Source organism: Mustela putorius, unplaced genomic scaffold (genome assembly GCF_011764305.1).
Source record: "Mustela putorius furo isolate JIRA1106 unplaced genomic scaffold, ASM1176430v1.1 tig00003988_pilon_pilon_pilon, whole genome shotgun sequence".
Taxonomy (NCBI): Eukaryota; Metazoa; Chordata; class Mammalia; order Carnivora; family Mustelidae; genus Mustela; species Mustela putorius.
Window position 1 is genome coordinate 4,635,156 of NW_025422127.1, and position 24,257 is coordinate 4,659,412.

Consider the following 24,257-nt stretch of genomic DNA (forward strand, 5'->3'; position numbering starts at 1 on the left):
TTAATTAATTTTACATTGTCTTTGTTATCATAATTCAAATTATGTCAAATCAGTTTGTTTTACTTAGTTATTTTATTTCTGAGGGATTATTTCATAAAAATGTATATATTTTACATAAAATAATACCACCTTTTATTTGTTAAGCTTTATAATTTAGAAAGCAATTCTATCTACATTTCTGGTTGATCTTTCTTAATAACCAAATCAATTTTTTACTACTTATGAAGAAAGTAAAGTTTAAACAGATCTGTGTCTGCCAAATTAGTGCATTAATGAAGTGCCCAACTAGGCCGATATCCAGTTATTCAGATGCTGAGTATCTGGAATACTAATTTCAGACATTGTATTGCTATTTTTTTATGTTTTTATTGTTTGTATTAAAAATCAAACTTGATATGATAACATTTGTCCACAGAAATACTTGTGTTTAAATATTTATAGAAGCAAATAATAAAAATCATCCAAATATCCATCAACATGTGAACTGATAAAGAACTTATAGCATTCCACACAACAGAACACTACTCAGCAATGAAAAGAACAGACTACTAAAGCATACACATAACTAAATGAATGAATTAAAGGTAAATATGCCGAATGAAAGAAGTCAGTTACAAAAGCAGACAGATTACATCATTCCATTTATATAACAGAATAGAGAAAACTGGCAAGTCTATGATGATAAAAACCAGATCAGTGATTGCCTGGGTTACACAGAAGATTGACTAAAAAATAGCAAGGGGGAATTTCTAGGTTGATGGAAGTTCTCTAAATCTTGACTGGAGTGGTAGTTAAGATTCATCTAACTATACACTTAAAATGTAAGCATTTTGAGATATATAAGTTATACTTCAATGCAAGGGTATTTAACATGAAGTAAATGTGGCATATTGACAAGGAAATCCACAATTTCTGTTTTGGTCTTTGGTGTCATGAAAGAAAGCTTATTCTCTTCCGTAAAAGCTACTGAGGAGGAACTCTACATGTCTTTTTTGGAAACATATTTCTGAGTCTGTAGATAAGTCTTCAACTCAATAACTAGGGTGGTCTATTCCAGTTCAGATTAAAAAAAAAAAAATCACCTGCAAAGAGCATCATTCAAAAAACCTGATAGCCCAATATTTATACTCTGGTGTGTATCTATGAACAAACATAATTATGTGGTAGATGTAATCACAGCATTAGTATCACAATCCATCTGAAAATTAAATAAATAGTGTATAGGCTTCTTGAGAGAAGCATTACTTAGAACTAAAAAGCTTATCATAGTGCCTGGCAGATTGCTTAACAAATATGCCAAATGAATGAAACTCATTGAAGATAAACATTTCAAAGTGGTTACTGGATTTCTTGACTGTGGACCTGTATTGAGAAATGAAATTTTGTTGGACCAAGATAAAAACAAAAACAAAAACAAAAAAACAGATCAATAAACCTCAGGCGACCACCTGCATTGCTAGGCCCCAGCCCAAATCACAGGGCTAAAGGCATAATCGCACTTTGTGGATTTGAAACTAATACCACAGTTTATGTAACTAATCTCATACAGATTATTTCTTGGGAAAAAAAATTTGTAACAAGTGATTGTTCAAGGTCATTATCAATATAAACCCAGAAAAATTAGCCAACATTAAGAAATCATTTACCTTTACATAGCAAAATGGCAAAGAAAATAGGAAGTTTGGGTCAATTCCTGGCAGAGAGAAAGCAGAAAAAGAGCTTCTGAATGAAAAATAAAATGGTATTTGGCCTGAACTTTAGCCAAAGAAACAAAGTAAGGGCAGTTGAAAACTTAGCTTACTGAAAGGCAGGTAGCCCAGAGTATTTTAGCGTGAAACTCTTGTGACCTGGGAAGCATTATGTAAATGTAAACAGTGACTCAACCTTCAAGGACATTCCAGGCACAGAGCAAGTTACACAATGGTACAAGTTAAGCAGATAACTTTATGGTTGCATTTTATAAAATGTATCCTGGTTAATACTGCTGTCCAAAATATAAGGAAATACCTATTTTTGGTTAATTAGGAAAAAATCCTCTACCATGCCTATATTTTCACTTGTTAAAATTATGCATAATCTCTGTGGATCTTTGCACACTTGAAATGCTTGAAAGTACTGTAGAGATTAAGATAGTGAAGCTAAAAGATTAAGTGACCCACCTAGGACTATATGCACAGGAAAAGGCACTGAAACTTGGGTTTCTTGGTACTATGTTTGGTCCTCATTGATTTATTTCATAAAATTTATTAAGTATTAAATAATCATAAGTCTCTATTTACAAGAACCCTGCCCAGAAAGGTTTACAGTTTATAATGAGAACTTCTATATGCTTCAGAATAATTAAAATATTCAGGGGCACTTAGCTGGCTCAGTTAGTAGAGCACGTGATTCTTGATCTCCAGGTTGTAATTTCAAGCTCCGAGTTGAGTGTAGAGATTACTTAAAAATAAAATCTTTTAAAAAATTATTATATATACACACACACACACACACACACACACACATATATATATTTAGATGATGGCATCTATAAGACACTTACAATTAGAATCCATTAAGATCAATTTACAGATAGCATTAAATAAAACATAAAATTAGAAAAATACCAATGGATAAGAGTTTAAATGCAGAACCCATCAAGAGATTTTTAGAGCTCCAAAGGTCATTTATTTTGACAAAAGACCTCTCTGGGCTATTGTCTAATTATGGAAAGTCATACCATACAGCAATGTCCAACACAATTATTCTCTCTTTCTCTTTTTAAAGATTTTATTTATTTGAGAGAGAGAAAAAGAGCACAAGCAGGGGGAGTGGCAGAGGGAGAAGCAGGGTCCCCACCCAACAGGGAGCCAGATGCAGGGCTCAATCCCAGGGCCCTGGGACCATGACCTGAGCCTAAGGCAGATGCTTAGCCAACTGAGCCACCCAGATGTCCCTCTTTTTTTTTTTTTTTTTTTTAATTCTTTGTAAAAGGGGGCTAGATTTGCATTCTCCACAATTCAATGGGAAGCTTCCTTAGAAGATATTTCCAGAGTAGACTATGTGGATGTACTCAAGATATAAATGTACAAGCAGTGGACACAGGTCTTTCATATTTTATACATTCTATGAAACCAGGTCAGAGCCATCATATTGACAGCTGCTAGCCCACCACAAACTGTCATGGTATGCTACCACTGGATGGCAGGTACATTTCTTTTCATCCAGGCTAAGGGGAAATATTTGGACATTTGGCCTTTTGCTCTTAGTTAAAACCAATCTATGGTGTAGAGTTTACACACACACACACACACACACATGCCTTGCTATGAAAAAACGATTAAATATCTATTTTGGGTTGTGAAATGTCTATTTTTTTTTAGCCTTGACTTAAGAACACATTAAAGCTTTCTCTTAAGCTCAATGTTTCATTGGGTCTTTATTCCATTATGATTTATAGTCTTCTTAGGTAATACTGTGTATTGGTCAGAATAAGCTAAGCCATGTTCTCATAACAAATAATGCCCCAAATATCAGTGACTTAACACAGTAATGGTTTCTTGTTTACACACAGTCTTGTGTAAACCAAGCAGTCCTTCCTTATTTTTTAATGACTCTGTTTTATAGCTATTCTATCTCAAACATGAAACTGAGAAAAGCAAAAATGAAGGAAGCATACTGTCTCTTAACTCCTTTTGCCTAGAAATGATATATGTCATTTTCAATCATACTCTGCTAGTTAGAACTAGTCACTTGGCTCCAATATAACTGTAAGAGAAGCTGGGAAATACAGATCATGGAAATTGTGAGCACCAACCACCTCTAACCAGATATCTGTTCCTTCACGTCACACTATCATTTCTTTCCTCCAACTGGCAAACATTGATTACCTTCTATCTGCACGAATTTGTGCCAGATACTGGAAGACTACAGAGATGTGTAAATGTCATCTCTGTCCTCCAAAAACCCAACAGTTTGGGGAGACAGAAAAATAAAATTATAACAGAGCCATAATGTAAAGCAGAAAGGTGTGCCCCCAATAGAGGCATACACCATGTTTGATGAAAAAGAACACAGAGGAAGATGGAATTGATTCTTATTGAAGGAATCCTTGAAATGCTAGAGAGGTGATGACCCATTTGCTGGAGCTGAAGAAAAAACAAGGCTCAGACAAGTTTTACCTGAAAAAGAGAAAATGGGGAATGCAAAAAGTCAGCAAAATGTGAGAAGATATGGCATGACCGAGGAATGAAGAAACTGAGGGTTCATAGGTGAGGGTATAGAACCTCATAGCTGAGGGTAGGGCTGTGGATAAACAGTATAAGACATTTGAGCTTTACTAGTTTATATGTGATTTATGCATTTACTAGTATACTTACTTGTCGAAAAGGGATTGCTAGGATATTGAATATATTGTTATTCTTTGTTTCTTCCACTGTTATTTCACCTTATGAATAGAAATCCAAGCAAAACATTTTACCAAAAACATTTCAGGTTCTGATCATACAGTTTGTCCTTTCCCTTAATTGTATTCTTTTCTCAACTTCTGAGTAATATTAACACCATGTCATAGGAAAAACTGACTAGATTTGTTGCCACCTAATTCCCTTTCAGATTCCTTTCTAATCAAAACAAATATTTACATAGCATGCCTAGCCATAGCAATAAGGCAACTTAAAGATGAATCCCCATATACTAACACTGGGGCAGTAGGTAAATTAGATCCGGAGTTTTAATTGTTGGGAAAACAAGAATTAAAACAAAACAAAACAAAACTTGCTACAGTTATGATTCATGCTATGGGCAGTGATGTTTAGAAATTTGACAATGAGTTAGATAAACCAAGAATGTGGGGCTGTAAAAATAAACAACAAACAAAAACAGAAAAGAAGAAAAAAAGTCAAAAAGAAGAAAAATGTAGAATGGGGTAAAAATTCAGAAAATATATGGTCTTTCTTCTTTCTCATCTTTGAAAGGAAATGAGGGATGAACGAATAGGAAAAATGGCAATAGGAAACACTGAAGAACATGACCTAGAGATGTGTGTCTTGGTGGTGTTTCTTTTCAAAATTTAACATTATTTTTTGTGAGGAAAATGAAACGTTTATAGTCACTGCTAGACATGTTATCACTATCAGATGCCTATTATATTTTATATAAATGTCACTTCACACTAGTTCTTTCTGGAAGTTTTTGCTTTAGTTCCTTCATTTCCAACATCCTTCCTCTGTAAAATTGTCTTCCAAACTTCTTGAAATTACTAATAGGTGACATTTATTCACTTGTATTATCTACCTAAATCTTATGACAGAAGTAACAAGTTGATATTATTTCTATTTTGTAGCTGCAGAAACTAAGATGCAAGTTTTGTACAAGCCTACAAACTGGCTGTGGCAGAAGCAAGACAATGTGAATTTAGCTAAACGACTTTAACTTGTGAAGGGGGGCAGAAAATGCCATCCCCAAATATGCCACTTTGGCGTATTGATTATTTTGAATTAAAGTTACTTGGGAAATAGCCAGTGCAAGAAGGACACTCTGACCACCCTTTGTCCCTGTGAAAACAGGAAGTAAATCTCCCATATGAAGTTACCCTCCCAGTACCAGGAGGTGGAGAGACATCACTATCACTGGAGATAGAGAATTCAGGGCCTACAAGGAGGTAGAAACCAACCTTGTGGGCTTTGATCACTTCTTTGAGTCTCATATTTTTATGGACTCTAGACATATGAATTTGTGTTTCTCCTGTTAATCTGTCTTATGTCTTATTAGACCAAAGAACATAGAAGAAAAGAAGGGAAAAAGTTTTCCTCCCCCTATGCTTGTCTATTTCCAAATTTGTAAAATGTGAAAAATCATAGTATTTTATGAATTGAAATAACCCATTAAAGTGCTTAGGGCAGTTCCTGATGGTTATAAACACTTATAAATAAGCAATTATAATAATTATTATTATTACTGTTACTATTATTACCATTTTGATTCCTGTCCCTGAAGCTTTAAAGCTTCAGTTATTTCAACTAAGTTATCTTGACTTCTTATAAATTATTTCAGTTCTAGAATAAATAAGAAAAGCTTCCAGGAAGTTATATTAATATCTAAGATTAACATAACTTTGTATCTTTTCCCCATTTTCAGGAGCAGAGAGGCGTGTGTATTGCTGGTGAAGTTCTGTTAAATTGACCGAAAAACGACAATCGCAATCCTCAAATTCAATTTCTTCTTCTGTTCCTTTTCGTCTAAGAAGCATTTCAACTCTAAAGACATTTAAGGAAACCAATCTTTGGTGTTACTAAATGTTCACTTCCAGCCCTTCCTCTTTCTAACTTCCCCAAAACACATGTTCTAGACAGTGAAGAAAAAAATAAAATAAATAAAGGCAGAACGAACCAAACTGATGGTTGTGGAATTATCATTATCCCTAGCACTATTCATTGACAAATATTAAGTCCTACTTTGAAGAATTAAATAATCTGAGAAACTAAAAATGGAAGAAATTATTTACAGTGACTTTACTTCATTTCTTTCCTGTTTTCAAGTTCTTCTTGCACTATTTTCTGTACTCCTTGTTCCACGGTGTAAATTTTATTTTTCCCGTGTTGTGGTTAGTGAGCCCTATCTCCATCCCTGCCATTCCTCCCTTCGCTCCAAAAAAAAGACCTTAATCGAAAAACGGCCCAACTTTCCTGCCACACTCACAATGAGAATCTTCACATCTCCCTGCACTGTGCAGGCTCTTCACCCGTGCACACTTTCCCTCTCCTAGAGATTGCACAACTCCCCGAGGATACCTAAGTAGAGCGACTACTGCACACCTGGCTCCTAGGTTCGCCGCCAACGTACTTGGGTAAAATGTGTCACGACCGATCCGGAACAAAACGTCTTCCTATCTGACTCTAGATTTTCTTTCTTGGCCCAAACTAAACTCTGAAGTCAAGGGCCGGGAGCCCCAGAGAGTGTCTACAGCGGTGACAGTCGCTGGGAGCATGCTCAGTCGGCCCGGAGTCACAGGGCGGGGTTCGCCCCCACCCGCGGCCGGCCCGCTCGCGGACAGCCCAGAGCGCTCGCCCCCGCCCTCCTCCTCCACTCCCGCCACCCAGCGGCGCGCGCTCCCGGGCACCAACTAGGGCGCTCAGCCGCCGCGCCTCCCCTCCACCCTCCACCCCCTCCTCCGCCGGGTGCGGCGGGCGAGGACAAGTCTAGGGACATAAATAAATAAATAATTCCATTCACCCGGGGACAGCGAAGCGAACCGGCTGCGGCGGCGGAGGCGGAACGGACTGCTGCAGCGCCCACCCCGTGCCAGACACCGGGTGAAGTAAGTACACCCCGGGAGGGAGGGGGGAGGCGGCGGCGCCGGCGAGAGGAAGGCGACCGTGCCCCTGCCAAACCAGCTGCCGGCGGAGCCGCACGCGTGTGTAAAAATAATGGCTAGTTGGTGACAAACGCGCCGACGCAGAGCGGGCCAGGGAGCCCTTATATAGACAAAAACCCCCTGAGCCGCGGCGGGAGGAGAGCTCGCGTCAATGAGACGCGCGGACAGCTGCGCTGGAGCTGAGGGGGCCGCAGCCGGCGCGGGCTCGGGCGCGCGCCCACCCGCGCGCGTCGGGGAGGTGGGCCCGAGGGGTCCCGGGCTGGAAGCGCCCGCGCGCCCGCGCGTCCGCGCGCTTTTGGCTAGGAAGTGCGAACCCTCTGGGCTCTTGCGCAGACTCTGCCCACGCGCTGCTCCCCCTCTCCTTGGCCCACGAGTCTCCCAGGGCTGGTCCCCAACAGGCGTGTCGCCAGCGCGCCTGTCGCCGGCATCCCTTCCCAAACCCGCGAACAGGCCGGGGTGGTCTCGTTGCCGAGCAATTGCGGACCAGTGGTGGAGGAAGTGTGTGTAGGTCTTGCAGCCCGTGATCGGGGCTCCGAGAGGCTGAGAGGAGGGGATCAACGGATAGGAGGTGTCGTCTTCCTAATTTTTTGGTCCCCAGGTTGTATAGTGGGGCGGAGGCGGATGGAAAGATGCGTCGGGGAGAGGCCTGCACTCGGGCAGAAGGGAGCGTGACTGGACCGGGTCCAGGGGTCCAGGAGGGCCTGCGTCTCCCAGTATCACGCGGGTTTCCTGGGCCGCTGCGCCACGCTGGGGGCGCCAGGCCTGGGCAGGTATTGCTGGAGGCTAGAGACGCGGCTCACGTGTGAACCGCCTCCCTTCAGCGGCTGCTCCCCAGCTGCTGCCCTTTGCAGCCCCTTTTCTCCCTTACTTCCGCTCAAGGGATTGCATACTGCCTTGGTGAGGGTGGTCATGACCAAGGCCACTTTCCTGGTAGGTCTGGCGAGGGGATTTCGTGGTTTACTCCAGGGATATTAAAACACAGACACAGACACACACACACACACGCGCGCGCGCGGGAAACGAGCGGTTTCTCTTCAAGTGACTACCATCCCTTCCTGGAGAAGTACTCAGTGGGTTGGGTTGACTGAGAGCTGGCTGGTGTTTGTAGGAAAGCTAATATTTCATGTCCTCCTCCCTTTCCTGGTCCAAAAGAGACACAGTGGAGAATTAAAATAGTGAGGCATCACGAGGGCGATGGGGAAAAGACTGGTCAGGAGGAAACAGTGGGCGCTAGATGCCCTTTCCTGGCACTGCGTGCTTATGGCTGAGCACAAGTGGAGAGCTCAGGAGGGCTGCAAACTTTCAAAAGACGCATTGACTTGAATGTGCTGTCGTCCTTGGAACCACAAGTACTAAGTGTGCATTTCAGGGAAGTGTGGCTGAGTGTCAAAGCTGGGTGGTGGCTGCAGAGAGTAGATGAGGGTTGAACAAGGTGACCCTTATTTAGCCCTGGTGAAGCAATCTTAACTCCACTTTCTGCTTCTGAACACATTACATTTAAAGCAATCTAAGTGAACGGGCAACTGAATGATTCAGTGAAAGGGAAAGATTATTACCTTAAGCAACTCAGTGTGTTGTGTAACAACTCATGAAATCAGAAACTGTTTTTTTCTTTTTTTTTTTTTCTCAAAACTCACATCAGCAGTTTGCAATTACATACTGCCTTTTCCCCCCAGGGAGTGTTTTAATAATGGTAAGTGATGTGAAATTTTAACACCATTTCTCAATGTCCAAGTTCTTGAATCCTTCTATAAATGTTCAGTTTATTTCTGGGTATGCATTTACTCTTTTATAATACATAGCTTATATTTTCAGCCTTGAGCCCTCCTTAAGGGAAGAAGGGCAGAGTGACCTATAGAAATATACCCCATCCAGAGTCATATTCTTGGATCACGAATCTGAAATAAAAGGAGGTCTCCTGCATTTACTTTTATTTCTATATTTATATTCAGTAAACTTTTTTTTTTAAAGATATTCACATGGAAAAAGGTAATTAACTTCAGAGTTAGACTTCAAGGTCAGTTTTGTACTTCTGTAAGGTTGACCAATTATTTAACAATTTCCTCAGTTTTTCTTATCTCTAAAATGTGGTTGGTAGTATCTATCCTGAAGTGCTATTATGAGGAATAACATTTGTGAAAAACACCTAAAACATAGACTAGCTGTTTTTGAACCTCCGGAATCATTCCAGACACTACACTCTGGTTACCAAGATGGAGGAGGGTGGAATTCTGTTCTCAAAAAAATTCACATCTGGTTATCCAGGTTAGTCTTCCTCCTATACTATTAGTGCTTTGTTGATGTTGTTAGATATAAGTGTTTTTTATTTTTTTTTAATTTTTTAAGTTTTCATTTACGTTCCAGTTATTTAACATACAATGTAATAATATTAGTTTCAGGTGTACAACATAGTGATTTCACACTTCTGACACCAGGTGCTTATCACAATATCCCGTTACTTTTCAATCAATTTCCTCCTCAGTGTAAGAGACATATATCCTAAATAACTTGTAAGGGATTTAGCAGTTGTAAGAAATGTTTTTAAGAACTGATAAAAGGCAATTTGAGAAAGGCACCTCACCTCAGAAACTGGTGTATCCAGCCCCATTCTTTTGCCTATTGAGTGACCGTATATAGGCAGGAAATGGAGGCTTTTCTTCTTGCTATGAGGGAAGGACACTCTTTCCCTGGAAATTATCTCTGCCCATGATCCAGTTCCATTTTTTTTTGGAAGAAGAGACTGAGCTGCAATTTATTCTACACTTGGGGCAGACTACAATCCACCTACTTTGAGAAGCCCAAGAGTATGGACTGTAGCAACATTTCTGTAATGTTTACCAAGTTCTAGGCACTGTGGTACTACTCTCTGTGAGTCTATCAATATCTACATTTGTAGAAGAGGATTTTAGGCACCATGAGTTAACTTGCTCAGATTCCACAGCTAAAGGCCTGGGTCTCGGGCAAAGGAGGGAAGAGGGTAAAAGCAGGGCCTCTGTTGTCTGGTCTGTCTGGGTTTTGATCCTGGCTCTGCCGTTTACCAGCTAGGACAGATTGCCAAACCTCTCGAAATCTTGGTTTCTTCATGTGCGAAAACTTCTCAAAAACTGTTTCTTCATTTCTTCATGTACAAAAAGAGGATAATATTCAATTTCATATAATGGGAGCAAAAGTCAAATGAGATAATACCTGTGAAATTCTTAGCACTGTGCCAAGCACATGTATAATGGCAGCTAGTGTACATATTAATTATGTGGCCTTGAGACTGTTAGGTTGTTGACTGCCTTATTCTTGACAGATATTCAGGAACTCTTCTAAATGCCGTGTTTCCCATTAGATGGCCTAACAGTGTTGGATTGCCTCATGAACCGTTACATGGACTCTCATTGTCTAAGAGGTCATTTTTGGTGTGTCACAGCCTTTCTCAAAACTGGATCAAAGTGATTAGGAAATGTATTGAGAAACAACTGTACACTAAGGCTTAGCGAGAAACAGAGCTTAAAAGATTTTTTTAAAGAGAAAACATCGTTTTCTCAGTTGGCCCCTCAAATGGTGAACTGAGGTGCCTAGTCTGCCTACCTGGGAGATCCAGTAGTTTACAATCATAATGTGAGAGAATAGCCTAATATGGACCATTGCCTAGAGGGGGAAAAAAAAGCCACTTTTATCCCATATACATGGTCGTTAGTAAACAAGAAGGGGGTATATGCATTTATGTATAAACAGTAATAATCGAGCACTGGGAAAAAATTAACCATAAGTTAAACAAACAGAACTTGACTGTAGTAAAACTAGTCCAGTTAGCACTAGACTAATTGGTGCTTGGGTACACCAGAGACGTTTTCAACATATTCATAAATATCAGTGTTAACAAGTAATGCCAATATTTTTGAAAACACTTTCCTGTCCTGCTACAAAAACCTCTTATGAATGTTTTCATTAATATTCATTTAAATCCCAAATGAGTTCATGAAAATCTTACACGGAATTTGAGTGACAGCTATGCAATGCTGGTATAAAGATACTTTTGTTCAAGGTTTTATGCAATTAGATAGCCCTGCAAAAATTGACACATGTGGTTCAATTATCTAAACTGGTAATTAATTTTTGGTAGTATTTGGCATTAAAGCAGCATTTTTTCTTTTTTTTTTTTTTTTTTTTTTTTTTTTTTTTTTTTTTTTTTTTTTTTTTTTAAAGATTTTATTTATTTGTCAGAGAGATGGAAAGAGAGCGAGCACAGGCAGACAGAATGGCAGGCAGAGGGAGAGGCAGGCTCCCTGCCAAGCAAGGAGCCCGATGTGGGACTTGATCCCAGGACGCTGGGATCATGACCTGAGCCGAAGGCAGCTGCTTAACCAACTGAGCCACCCAGGCGTCCCATAAGCAGCATTTTTTCAATTAAAAATATTTAGTACATGTGGTGAACACAAGAAAAATAGTTGTTTAGAAAAATAAAGATCTGCATAAAATATTGGTAAATTTAGAAAGTCTTTTATGTCAAACTTTGGCTGTTTCCTCACCTAATAACACAATAAATGTGTTCTTATTAGAAGTCTATAACTCTAAACAGATTCTGATTAGAGTTAATACACAGATGAATTATAATTTGTGAGAAGAAGGTGCCCTGCTAAGTTATTTACTTGAAGATAACTGCTTTGGGAATTAGATTAGATATGAATACACAGTAAAAGTAAAAGGCATGGATTTACTTGAACAGTTTCTAAGGGGTGAACTGCATTAATGATATTTGCCTTATTTTAAATCTGATTCTCTGAAATGTAAGAATCCAAAGTTCTATCAGTTCTTCTCAAGTATGCCAAAGGTGTGTTCAGTGATAAACAGCATCACGTGACAGTGTTTCCTAACAGCTGCTACTGTTGGCATTTTGGCAGGACACCTCTTCTTGATGTGGGAATGCCTCTTTCATTGCAGGACATTAAGTAGCTTTGACCCCTGTCCTTCATATGCTGATAGCTTCCCCTCTGTCATGGTAACTACCAAAAATTCCCCTGATGTTTAAATATACCTCCTGGAAGAATGGTACTAGATGTGGTTGAAAATTATTAGCCAATAGGATCAAATTGAGAATGTTGAAGGAAATTATCCTTGAGATCAGAGTAGCTCCAGGTGTCTTCTGTTTTTTCTTCAAAAGATAATCTCCTGTGAAAATACCTTGATTTGAGGGAATAAGTTCTTTCTTGTAAGATGTATTAAGTATAATCATGTAATAATCATGTTATCCTAAGTTCCAAACTTGAATTTGTTTTAACCTGCCATCAGCCTTTGGCAATATTGGCACCTGTTTCTTCCTAAGCTTTTGGCTTCCAGGTACTCCTTTTCCTCTTACTTCTCTGACTACTTATTTGCAGCTCCTTCTTTCCTTCTTTCAACTCCTGCTCAGTTTTTCTTTTGTGTATATTCTGTTGATTGACGGAGCTCATCCTCTTGTGACCTCTGCTTTCTCCTCTGTAGGAATAACTTCCACGTCATTATCTTCAGCCCTGGCATTCACGAAAGCTTCACACGGACCTTTCCAAGTGCCTGCTGGACAGCTCCTCTTCCCTGGGTTGCTGACACCTTGAACAGTATCCTCTGTACTCTCCGTCTTCCTACTTTGCTTTGCTCTTATTGCTGTTATTGGTATTAGCATTCTAGTCTAGAAGATTTGAGACCTCCCTCCTCCCGGTCTTGCATATCCAGCTCAGTTGCTGAGATCTGACTATTGTACAACCAAAATACTTCTTTTGTACTTTGTTCTTTTCTGATGTTGCCTGACACAGAGTTTGGGCACTTCTGACGTACTGCCTAGAATCATGTCAGTCTCTTATCGGCTTTTCTCACCTCTAGCCCCTCACTCTACGACTTAATTCTGTATTTGCCACCAGATAGTCTTATTGAAGTACACCTCCATCTCTGATATGTTCCTGCCACTTTGGTGATTCCTATTCCTGGGTCTAAGGGCTAGCATTTCAGTCCCTGTAATTCCGAAAAATTTTCCAGGCTCATCTCCCACCATCATCATACTTGAGTCCAGCTGAACTGGCCCCTCTGTCTCATTCATCTGCTTTCTATTTCCTGCCACCATACCTTTGGCTATGTTGTGCTTTCATCTTAAAATGCTCTGACTTTCCCGCTTTTCCATTTCTAGCTTTAACCTCACCTTCATAACTGAGCTTAAATACTATGTTCAAATTTCCTTTGAAGGCTCTAGATAAGTAGAAGAAACTTTTAAAAAATTTTAGTAATGTTGCATTTGTAATCAGTCTTATTTGTTTTAAACATTTTATTATAGTTGCATTTGTATAAGTATTTAGTTTCTCTTTGTAATACAAATTTGTGGAGGCCAGGTATAATTATCTGTATTAACATATGTTTTAACACTTTGGTGAATTACAGGATTGTAAAGAATTTAGAGGAAATCTGTTTCTTCCTCTTTCTTTCCATTCTTATGTACTGTTTTTTTAGCATCTTTAATAAACCACCATTTATTAAGTATATACACTGAGGCAATCTGTTCTTTTTAAGGCATTTCCAATTGTGACAAAGTTCTTGCTTCTACCTAGAGTCCTTACTCAGCTTTCAGAGGGCACACAAAATAAATCCCTTCTCATTTTTATTGATAGCCTGTACATATTTGGTGACAGTTTACATGTATCATATTTTTTCTATCAACTTAGCATATTCAACCTTTTTACCTGTTGTTTTTGTAACCTGGTTAGGGCCACTGTGTTTTTGGAGGCATTCAGGTTTAGAAAAGTCTAGGTAAGAAATTGGTGAGTGGTTACCTCAAATCAACCTTAAAAACCAGCTTAAATCGTGCTTATGATTTTCAGAGGCATAAGCAAGAACTTATTTAGTCTTGCTAAATAAGTTAAATTAAGCTTTGTTTGTGTGACTAAACTGGTTTTGTCCACTCAGTAATTTTCAGAGCTGTCCTCTGTTTGTTTGTTTTTTAAATAATACTTTTTATTTTTTAAAAACATATAATGTATTATTAGCTCCAGGGGTACAGGTCTGTGAATCACCAGGTTTACACACTTAACAGCACTCACCATAGCACATACCCTCCGCAATGTCCATAATCCGCCCCCCCCCCAGCCACCCTCAGTTTGTTTTGTGACATTAAGAGTCTCTTATGCTTTGTCTCCCTCTGGATCCCATCTTGTTTCATTTCTCTGTTTGTTTTTTTGTTTAATAATACAATTAAACTATGTGTCTGATTCTTTATATATAGTATTTCTAATTCTCATTATTACTAATGTGAGATTCTCATTATTACCAATGTGAGATAGGTTGTATTTATTTATCGATAAACTAAGGACTCAGCAAGATAAGAGTGCCCATTAGGAAACCCCAAGACTCCCTGTCTCAGTAGATGTTTGAATGCAGGTAAGATGTTAATGGCAACTAAATCTTGCTTCTGTATCTTAAATCATTTCAAATCAGTAAATAATTAGCATTGCTATATGAAGTACTCTACATAGAGAGCTGAAAATATGTGTAAGATATCCTTCCTGACACCCTGAGGAGACTGTAATTTCAGAGACATTCTCAATGTGTGTACCAGTTATGGGTACAATCCAGAGTAGAATTGTCAAAATAAATGGAAGAGAGCAGTGATAGTCTGCAACAGAGGTTGACAAACTGTAGCTCTTGGGTTGGATCTAGCCTGCTGCCTGTTTTTGTAAATGAAGTTTTCCTGGAATACAGCTATACCTATTTGTTTTTACATTCTCGGTGGCCAATGAATTTCCTGCTGTTGGATAGAGTTGAGTCGTTGTAATTTTGCCTATCAAACCTAAAATATTTAATATTTAGCACTTTAAGGAAAATATATTTGTTGATCCCTGCTCTAGGATTTTAGAAGTGGGAGACTTCACTATGTGATGAAAGAATCAAAAAAGACTTTAATGAAAGAAGCGGAAATGATTTAGAGCTGAGAAGATAGTCTTTTTTAAAGATTTTATTTATTTCTTTGACAGACACAGATCACAAGTAGACAGAGAGGCAGTCGGGGGTGGGGGGGAAAGCAGGCTCCCAGCTGAGCAGGGAGCCTCATGTGGGTCTCGATCCCAGGACCCTGAGATCATGATCTGAACCAAAGGCAGAAGCTTTAACTTACTGAGCCACTCAGGCGCCTCGAGGAGATAGTTGTTAAGTGAAGTGAGGAGATTGTCAGTTTAACCACAAAACTCAAAAGCAAAAGCAAACACATGGATAAATAAAACATTCTTTAAAATGTATATAATTCATATAATACAATCATTTGTCTGTGAGCATACATTTTCTAAGTATTCATCTAGAACAATGATTCTTTTTAAAAAAATTTTATTTATTTATTTGACGAGAGATCACAAGTAGGCAGAGGCAGGCAGAGAGAGATTGGGGGAAGCAGGCTCCCTGCTAAGTAGAGAGCCTGATGTGGAGCTTGATCCCAGGACCCTGAGATCATGACCTGAGCCCAAGGCAGAGGCTTAACCCACTCAGCCACCCAGGTGCCCCTAGAACAATGATTCTTAAACTTGATGAGACATTTGAACCAATCAGTGGATATTTATTTATTTATTTAGATTATCCATTTATTTGAGAAACAGAGGCAGAGTGGGGGAGGAGCAGAGGGAAAGGAGTAGAGAGGAAGGAACAGAGGACGAGAGAGAGGGGACAAGCAGACTCCTCCTGAGCAGGGAGCCCAAGGCAAGGCTCTGTCCTAGGACTCCTAGATCATGACCTGATGTGAAACCAGGAGTCAGGTACTTAACTGACTGAGTCACCGAAGTACCCCCAACTGGTGAATTATTTAAAGATAAGATTTTGTTTTACTCAGTAGTTTGTGATACTAAAGCAAAGTCTATGTGGAAAATCCCTGATCCAGAGTATTACTCACCTGATAAAATTGATTATTTCCTGTAGAAGACAGAGAAATTTTTTCTCAAAACTTATCTCAATCTTTAAAAAGCACATGCATGCTTGACATGTGTCAATTATTTTTACTAGTCACTAGTTATAGTTTAAAAAAAAAAAAACTAGATATTGAGAACACAACTAAGCACCAGCACTGTGTCAAGAGCATTTCGTACTTATCTCATTAAAAAGTTACAGTAGCCCCGTGAGGTAGATGATGTTGTTCCCATTCTGCAAAAGAGAATACTGAGGATCAGATAGAACAGATACTTGGCTTAAAACTGTGATACTAGTAAATAGATCACCATTATTCATTATCATCAAGAAATTGACTTTTTTAAAAGGAAACTTTTGGAGCTGGGACATAGATAAGAATGGACTTCAATAAATTAAAAAAAAGTGAATTAGCCACTTTGTTCTATGTTGTGACTGAATTCTGTTAAAAGCCTTGGGTCATAATTGAGTCTGCTTTCACTACAAATGCATTCGTAGGTTTTTATTGAAAATACTGTTTTATTGACCCAGAACTTTCTTTATCCTCTCTGTTTCCTTTGTTTCTTCTCTCTTTTCCTTCTTAATGTTTGGTTCGTGATAATGTCTTCTTTTTTTCCTTCCTTTTTCTGTAGTATTCCTTCCTAATATTCATCTAGGCCCCACTTGCTTATTCTACAGTGTCTTTAGTGTAGCAATTAAGTGCTTCAGTGCATTTTCCTAAAGCAATGGCCTCTTTGAAAGGGAAAACAAAGAATTAGTGCAACTTAATACCAGGTGTCTTTTTTTTTTTCCCCCTCCTTAGAAACTTAGAACTTAGAACTTAGAAAACAGCAGATACTGCAGAAATATTTGCATATCACTAATGGATACGACAAAATAATAAATAGATAGGAAAAGGTGAGTGATCAGAAGAAGCTGCTGGGTGTATATGAAAATGTAAATCCGTCCCTCACGGGCCACATTAACATCTCTGTGGAGAGTAATCTGGCCACTTGTGCCTTGGAAAGAACATTAATTACACACAGTAATGGCCTGCTACAGGATTCACAGATACCAGTTGTGAAGTTCACTAAAAATTGTTTCCTTTTTTATCATTAATTTTCTAAGTAATAAATGCTGTGGATTTAAGAAAAAAGCTGCTTCATGGAGGAGACATGCAAATTTTTATTGTTACTTTATTTTATTTTTATCAATAACATAGCCTTGTTACTCTTATCTCAATAAAATTTGTTTTCAAATGTTCAATAAAAAGGGGAAGAGACACTTCTGTAGACATATCACCAATTAAAAATAAAGTACTTGTTAAATTAATTTTTAAATGTTTTTTTAAGATTTTAAAAATGATTTTATTTATTTATTTGACAGAGAAAGAGACCAGGAGCCCAAGAGGGGAAACAGGAGAGGAAGAAGCAGGCTCCCCGATGAGCAGGGAGCCCAATGTGGGGCTGGATCCCATAACCCTGGGGTCATGACCTGAGAGTCCAAGGCAGATGCTTAATCATCTGAGCCACCAGGCGCCCCTTTATTAAGAGATTTTTATTTATTTATTTGAAAGTGAATGAGAGAGAGAGAGAGAAAGAGAGAGAGAGAACAAGCTGGGGATGTAGACGGCAGTGGCAGAGGGAGAGGGAGAAACAGACTTCCCACTGAGTAGGGAGCCTGGTGCCCAATGTGGGGCTAGATCTTAGAACCTTGGGATGATGACGTGTTCCAAAGGTAGATGCTTAACTGACTGAACCACCCAGGTGCCTCAAAAATAAAATTTATTTATTTAGAAACTTAATTATTGGTCATTGGGATATGTCACTGTTTATGATAAAAATTATTATGTACAATTTGGTCTATAACTTTCATATGAGTGAATGTTCCATCCAATTTTTTTAGTCTATAGGCTGTTTAAATCATTTCACATTTGATCAGGCCTCATATTTCACTAGCTTTTCAGATATTGAGTTGGGGTCTATAAAATCTAAATTTAGAAGTATAATCTTTAAGTTATTCTCTAAGGATTTTCAAAAAGATTTACTCACTCAGATTTCGGAATTAGAAAAGAAGACGGAGAAGGCAAATAGCATACTTGGTGCTGGTTGTGTGCCAGAGAGAAGGCGTGGGGCTTTATATGCATTAACTCACATAATCCTGGAAGTCATCATCTGACAGCCTCAATAGCCCTGCAATGTGGACATCATTCTCACTAATTTAGGATGGAAATGAAGCAGGTGGGTTAGGTAACAAAGCTCTGTTTTCAAAATCCACGTTTGTCCTAGTCGATGTAATCTTCCCAGGTAGAGTAGAATCTTCTCTCCCTGAACACACATTTTCTAGAAAAGGAAAATATAGGGAAGATAAAAGAGAAATATTTAGGATTCTATCCTTTTGGGTTGTGCTAATTAAAAAAATTTTTTTAAATATCAAAATCACACGTGGAAGTCTTCCTCAAAAAAACGAAAGGTGGTTTAAAAGGACAAGTACAATGTTGACAAAAGTTTATTTTGCCTCTTTTCCACATTTTCTTAGTATGTTCGGGCTGCTAGAACAAATACCACAGACTGGGTAGCTTATGAACAACAGACATTTATTTCTCACAGTTCTGGAGACTGCAAGTCTGAGATCAGGGTGCCAGTGTGGCCTTCTTCCTCCAGGTTGCAGAAGTCTAGTTGTATCCTCACATGGTGGGAGGCATGCAGGAGCTCTCTGGGGTCTTCTTTACAAGAGCGCAAATTCCATTCATGAGGGCTCCACCCTCATGACCTAAGCCCTCTGCACAGGCCCCATCTGCTAATATCATCACACCGGACAGTATGATGTCAACATCAGAATCTGAGGGGCCACAAACATGTAGACCACAGTACACACCCTTCCTCCAAAAAAATGTCAAGTCTGTGAACTGTGTATGTTTTGACTGAGGTTAGCACCAAGAATTGAGGTAGACATGGATAACACTATGAAATTAGGACTATGTCTACATAACTGGGATTTGAATATTGTTTTGCTTTTTTTTCTGAGTATTTGATTGTGTTTTATTAAATAGGTACATTGATGTGCTCGCTTCGCAGCACATATACTAAAAAACCAAAGTCTTCATAATTGTATGTATTTTCCATGTAAGTCCTGGAACTTCATCATGATTTGAATTCAGCGTGAGTCCATCTGAAACCTGTTTCAAAGGGATTTATTTAGGGAGACTTTCACTATATGCAATTTAACTCTTAGCCATAGCATCAAATGCCAAGTACATTCAACTATAGTACCTAGAAGATGGTGCTATAATGAATTCCAGTGTAAATGATTAAAAATGTGTTTCTTTCGTAGTAAAACAATTTCAAAATACGTGATTGAGGTCCTACATGTTTCAAAATGTGAGGCAATTGAGTTGAACACTGTCTTTTTTATCAGAGTTTTATTGTGTCTAATGCTTGTTTAGTGTGGGTCTCTTCTTTAGAGATGACAAGAGAATATAATTTGTGCATTGAATTATAATATCCCTCCCTGACTCCAAAAAGATATCCAATCAAGGAGGTATGGGAAAATTATCATGGATTATTAATACTTCCTGAATAGTATTTTTATGGGAGAGTGTTGATGGGTAAACTAGGGAATGTTCCATTGTTAATTGAACATTTTTATGGCTAGATTAAGAGCAGAGACTATTTTTAGATGATCTCTAGTATTTATATGTAGTTTACCAAAACCAAGAGTTTAAAGACAGAATTCAAACAAAAAGAAGTTAATCTGGTATTTCTGTAATCATAGGGGCTTCTTCCACAAAAGTGGATTCAAGTTTACCTACAAAGGGTTATTAATCCTGAATTAAACAAATAAGATATAGTCTGTTGGGATAAGAAAAGTTTCTGCATGGACTGTTTTGGCTTCTAAAGAGGACCATCTTTTGTAACCAAATTATTAATGATTTCGAAAGAAGAGGTTTTGATGTACTCTCCATGTTACCGAAAGGTATTAGAATAGTATATGATGATCAAAGTGCTCTGATTCTTTATTTCATTAGAGAATCAAACTTTGCTTTAAAAAGTAGATATTCTTTGTCTGTACAGCCATCTCCTTCCTACATTCCTGGGAAGTCTCCAATTCCTAGAAATCTGAAAATAGAAACATACATGAGAACATATTTTCTCAGTTTTCAGTTTAATTTCTGTTTTAAATATGCCAGTGATCACTAATAAAAATGTCCTTTGCCTGACAATGACTTTAACTTTTCTTCTCTTTGTAATCTTTTATATGAGGAATTTCCTGATAGGATTGAAAACAGGTGTATGGAGAGAAGAGTGTGTGCCAAGATTGGTAAACATTCAGATGCTGAGTTTGCTGTCTCTATGAAACAACCACACTGTGTAGTCACACAATTGCTCCAGTAATAATACAGCAAAGGTACCAGTCATTCTTCTCTTTGGTGACTCTTCCTGCTCCTGCAATGTCATAGTTGCCATTGCCCCAGAAATCTGCCTTTGGCCTGTTGTTGAAAGTAACAGCATAAATATATAAGCACAAAGACACTTATATAGCTCACACTTGTATTTTCTGGATTTTACCTTGCTTATAAGATGTGGATTTATCCTGTGAATCCTAAAGTGCCAGAGCTAAAAAGATGAACCTGTTGGAGCTTGCTTGTTGCCTCATCTTGGACCCTGGCCTGCTTCTGCTCTATGACTTGACTCTGTTGGATCTTGGCATTAACTTTGGCCAGAACCTAGGGACTGTTCCCTGAAATGCCCTTCAGTTTTACTGGAAGGGGAAACTACAAATAATAGTCATGGGAACCTAACGGTTGCCAAAAGCCAGACTGAGAAAGAAAAGCCTAATGGACAAGCAGCAGCATGATGCCTAAGGAGACTCGCTTTTTCTTGACGGCCCTGTGCTTGTGACCTTTAAGTGTAAGTACAAAGAGTGGGGATTTTATTGTGTAGTATTCCACCCGTCCTATAACCGAAGAATTGGAGGTGCTTCCTAAAGTCTTCTCTGAAGGTAGGAAGCTTCCTGATAATACCTAAATAATATCATTTTTATAGGAATTCTCTCTTTTGCTTCTGACCAAAGCATTTTAACATTTAGTGTGAACAAAACTAAAAAAATTAGATAATAACAAAAATCATTTGCCGTGCAATTGAGATATTCTGGGTGGACCACTAAAATCGTCTAAATTTGTGCTTAAAATCTGTATAAGGAAGATCATAGTTTTTCTTGAATTTATTTTAAATTTTTGTGGCTGCTTTAATTTTTAATGAGAAAAATACTGAGTCAGTTATTTTGCACAAATACAAAAAAGAAACATTCTAAATTGATTTTTACGTTACCTTATTAGGGTTTTATTGTGTAAAAATAACTCCATTGTCTTCTTAAGACTCTGCTTGATTGTATTTCTTTCTTTCTTTTTTTTTTTTTAAAGATTTTATTTATTTATTTGACAGAGAGAGATCACAAGTAGGCAGAGAGGCAGGCAGAGAGAGAGAGGGAGAAGCAGGCTTCCTGTTGAGCAGAGAGCCAGATGTGGGGCTCGATCCCAGGACCCTGGGATCATGACCTGAGCCGAAGGCAGAGGCTTTAACCCACTGAGCCACCCAGGTGCCCCTTGATTGTATTTCTTAATTCAGTTGTCTCAACTATTTGTAAGGGTAAAGAAATAAAGAACATTCAGTAGAATGAACAAGGGGAACTGAGTCACTTTTATTCTGGAAAGAAGGTATCGTCTATGGATATAGAGGAATTTCAACATTTCCAGAATAAGGCCACTATATGAGGAGAGCTTAGATGCATGTTATTTATTTATACCATTCCCCTGACATTCATTATTTAAAAGGCAACTAAAACTCATCTCTACTATTACACTTAATAGCATATTTTCTTTTCTTTTCTTTTTTTTTTTTTTTTAAGATTTTATTTATTTATTTGACAGACAGAGATCACAAGTGGGCAGAGAGGCAGAGGAGGAAGCAGGCTCCCACTGAGCAGAGAGCCTGATGCAGGGCTTGATCCCAGGACTCCGGGATCATGACCTGAGCCAAAGGCAGTGGCTTTAACCCACTGAGCCAGCCAGGCGCCCTTAATAGTATATTTTCTAGCATCATTGCCCAGTTAAAAGTCATATTCTGCCTGAGAATTTACTTACCATGAGTGAGATTTCATAGGGTTTAATATGGTATTTGGTTTGGCACTAATACATTCTTTGGAGAGAGGTGGCTGTCTAACTTTACAAATAATTAATCGAGATTTTTTTCTAACACATAATATTTTGTGTCAATATGTAGTGTGAGGAGAAAATCACTCTTATTTTGTAAGGCCCATTTCACCATGAAGTATGGAATCAAAAAATTTAATCTGCACATATTGTTGCTCTATTCTGCAATTCTTTAGTCATGTGAATGTATTACTTAAATTAGTGCACTTTCATAAAATTTATAAAGGCAAAATTGTTTCTTATTAAACGTATGTACCCTTCTTGTCCATCATTATTAGTATACTCATAAAATTCTACTTGGCTTTGGACAGGCACTAGCCTCTAATCTATACTCTATTCAGGCAATGCCTTAAGTTCAAAATTTTCCAAACTTTACTTGATTACAGATGCCATTTTGAACAGAATTTCATAGCATTGTAATTTAATGGAATGCCATTTAGGAAACATTGCCTTGAGGCAAGACCTTTGTGTTTAAGACAAAATAGAATTTTGAAAGAATTATTTATAAAGCCCTGCGTGTGCCTGAAGAGTAAATTCTGGATTTCATTGTCACAGTTTTAAAGATGTGACATATTCCTAGGTGTCTTGCAAAGCTTAGCAAATCAGGTAGCCACTGTCTCTGTTTTCATAAGAAAATGACAAACATCAAGGTCATATGGGTTACTACAATTTTAATATTGATATGATAAACAACAATAAAAAGCAAAGTGGTAAGTAGAATTATTAAGGTAGGGAATTAATTTTTGAGACCTGGGATCTGTCCTAATACTCTCAAAATAATTTAAATCTAACTCATGAACTAAATGAACAATTCCCATGTGGTTATCTTATTTATTATTCATCCAGTCACTCTGCCTTTCCAAATCTTGGGCTTTTAATTGTTAGAAAAAGCATTTATTTTACTGACATCTCATTCTCCCTGTTTCTCTGGATTAGCACATCATACGTAGAGACATTATAAAAATTTGAACTCCTTTGCTGATAAAAGCTTTTAGTTACTGAAATATAGATTTATTTTATGGGGGTTGGCTGTCCAAATTTTGTGTAGTCCTGAAGGTTTTTGTTTTGTTTTGCCTCATTGGAGGCAAACACATCTGGTGTGTATTGCAGTATTACTAAGAAAAAAACCATTCCTTGTTATCTGTAATCCAAATTTTCTTTTCTTCTGTAGTATAGTATTAAGCTTGTAGCCATATCACTGAATTGGTTAATTATCAATACCATTTATATGCATATCTGCTGAATAGACTTTATAGATTTCCTTAAACACACAACTCAGCATCCCTAAATTACTCTTCTTACTACATTCTAAAGCTTTATTCTGTATACCTCACACTGGAACATTTATTAAACCACATGCCTAACTTACATAAATTGGTATATGGTTATGGATTTTAAAATATGGATGCTTAGTATTTTTTGCTAATTATCTTTGCATATAATATCTTTCCATTCTTTCTAATGTGATTGAGACCAATGAACCTAAAAATATTGTTGTACTAAATAATGGGGCTAAGAGATGAGTAAAAATCACCTGCATTCAAGAAGCATAAGAGCAATTTCCTACTTTTGACTAATGTTTGCCAGTCTACTAAAACAACACATTGGACTTTTCCTTCTATACTTCCTACACCCTTTAATGTAATGAAAATTAAGATTTTGCAAAGCCAGTGTTTTTAAAGTAGAATGCTCCCTTCCAAGGTCCGAATGCATGACAATTAGCAGTCTCCATTGTTCAACACAAATTCTTATGGTGTGTGATTTTCCCTTCTTTTTTTTTTTTTTTTAAAGATTTTTATTTATTTATCTGACAGACAGAGA

At 38.0% G+C, this 24,257-nt stretch overlaps 1 protein-coding gene across 2 annotated transcripts in view; it reads left to right on the forward strand.

The window, feature by feature from the left end:
- The first annotated feature begins 7,019 nt into the window (after nt 1-7,019).
- Nucleotides 7,020-24,257, forward strand: part of SLC16A7 (solute carrier family 16 member 7) — a 174,649-nt gene continuing 157,411 nt past the window's right edge. Inside the window, exon 1 of one of the 2 annotated variants that reach the window (XM_004773282.3) lies at nt 7,020-7,297. The gene's annotated coding sequence lies outside the window, so the exon portion shown is untranslated. Of the gene's footprint in view, nt 7,298-17,889; nt 21,136-24,257 lie in introns of those variants that run through there. The other variant, XM_004773283.3, reaches the window with a different exon arrangement.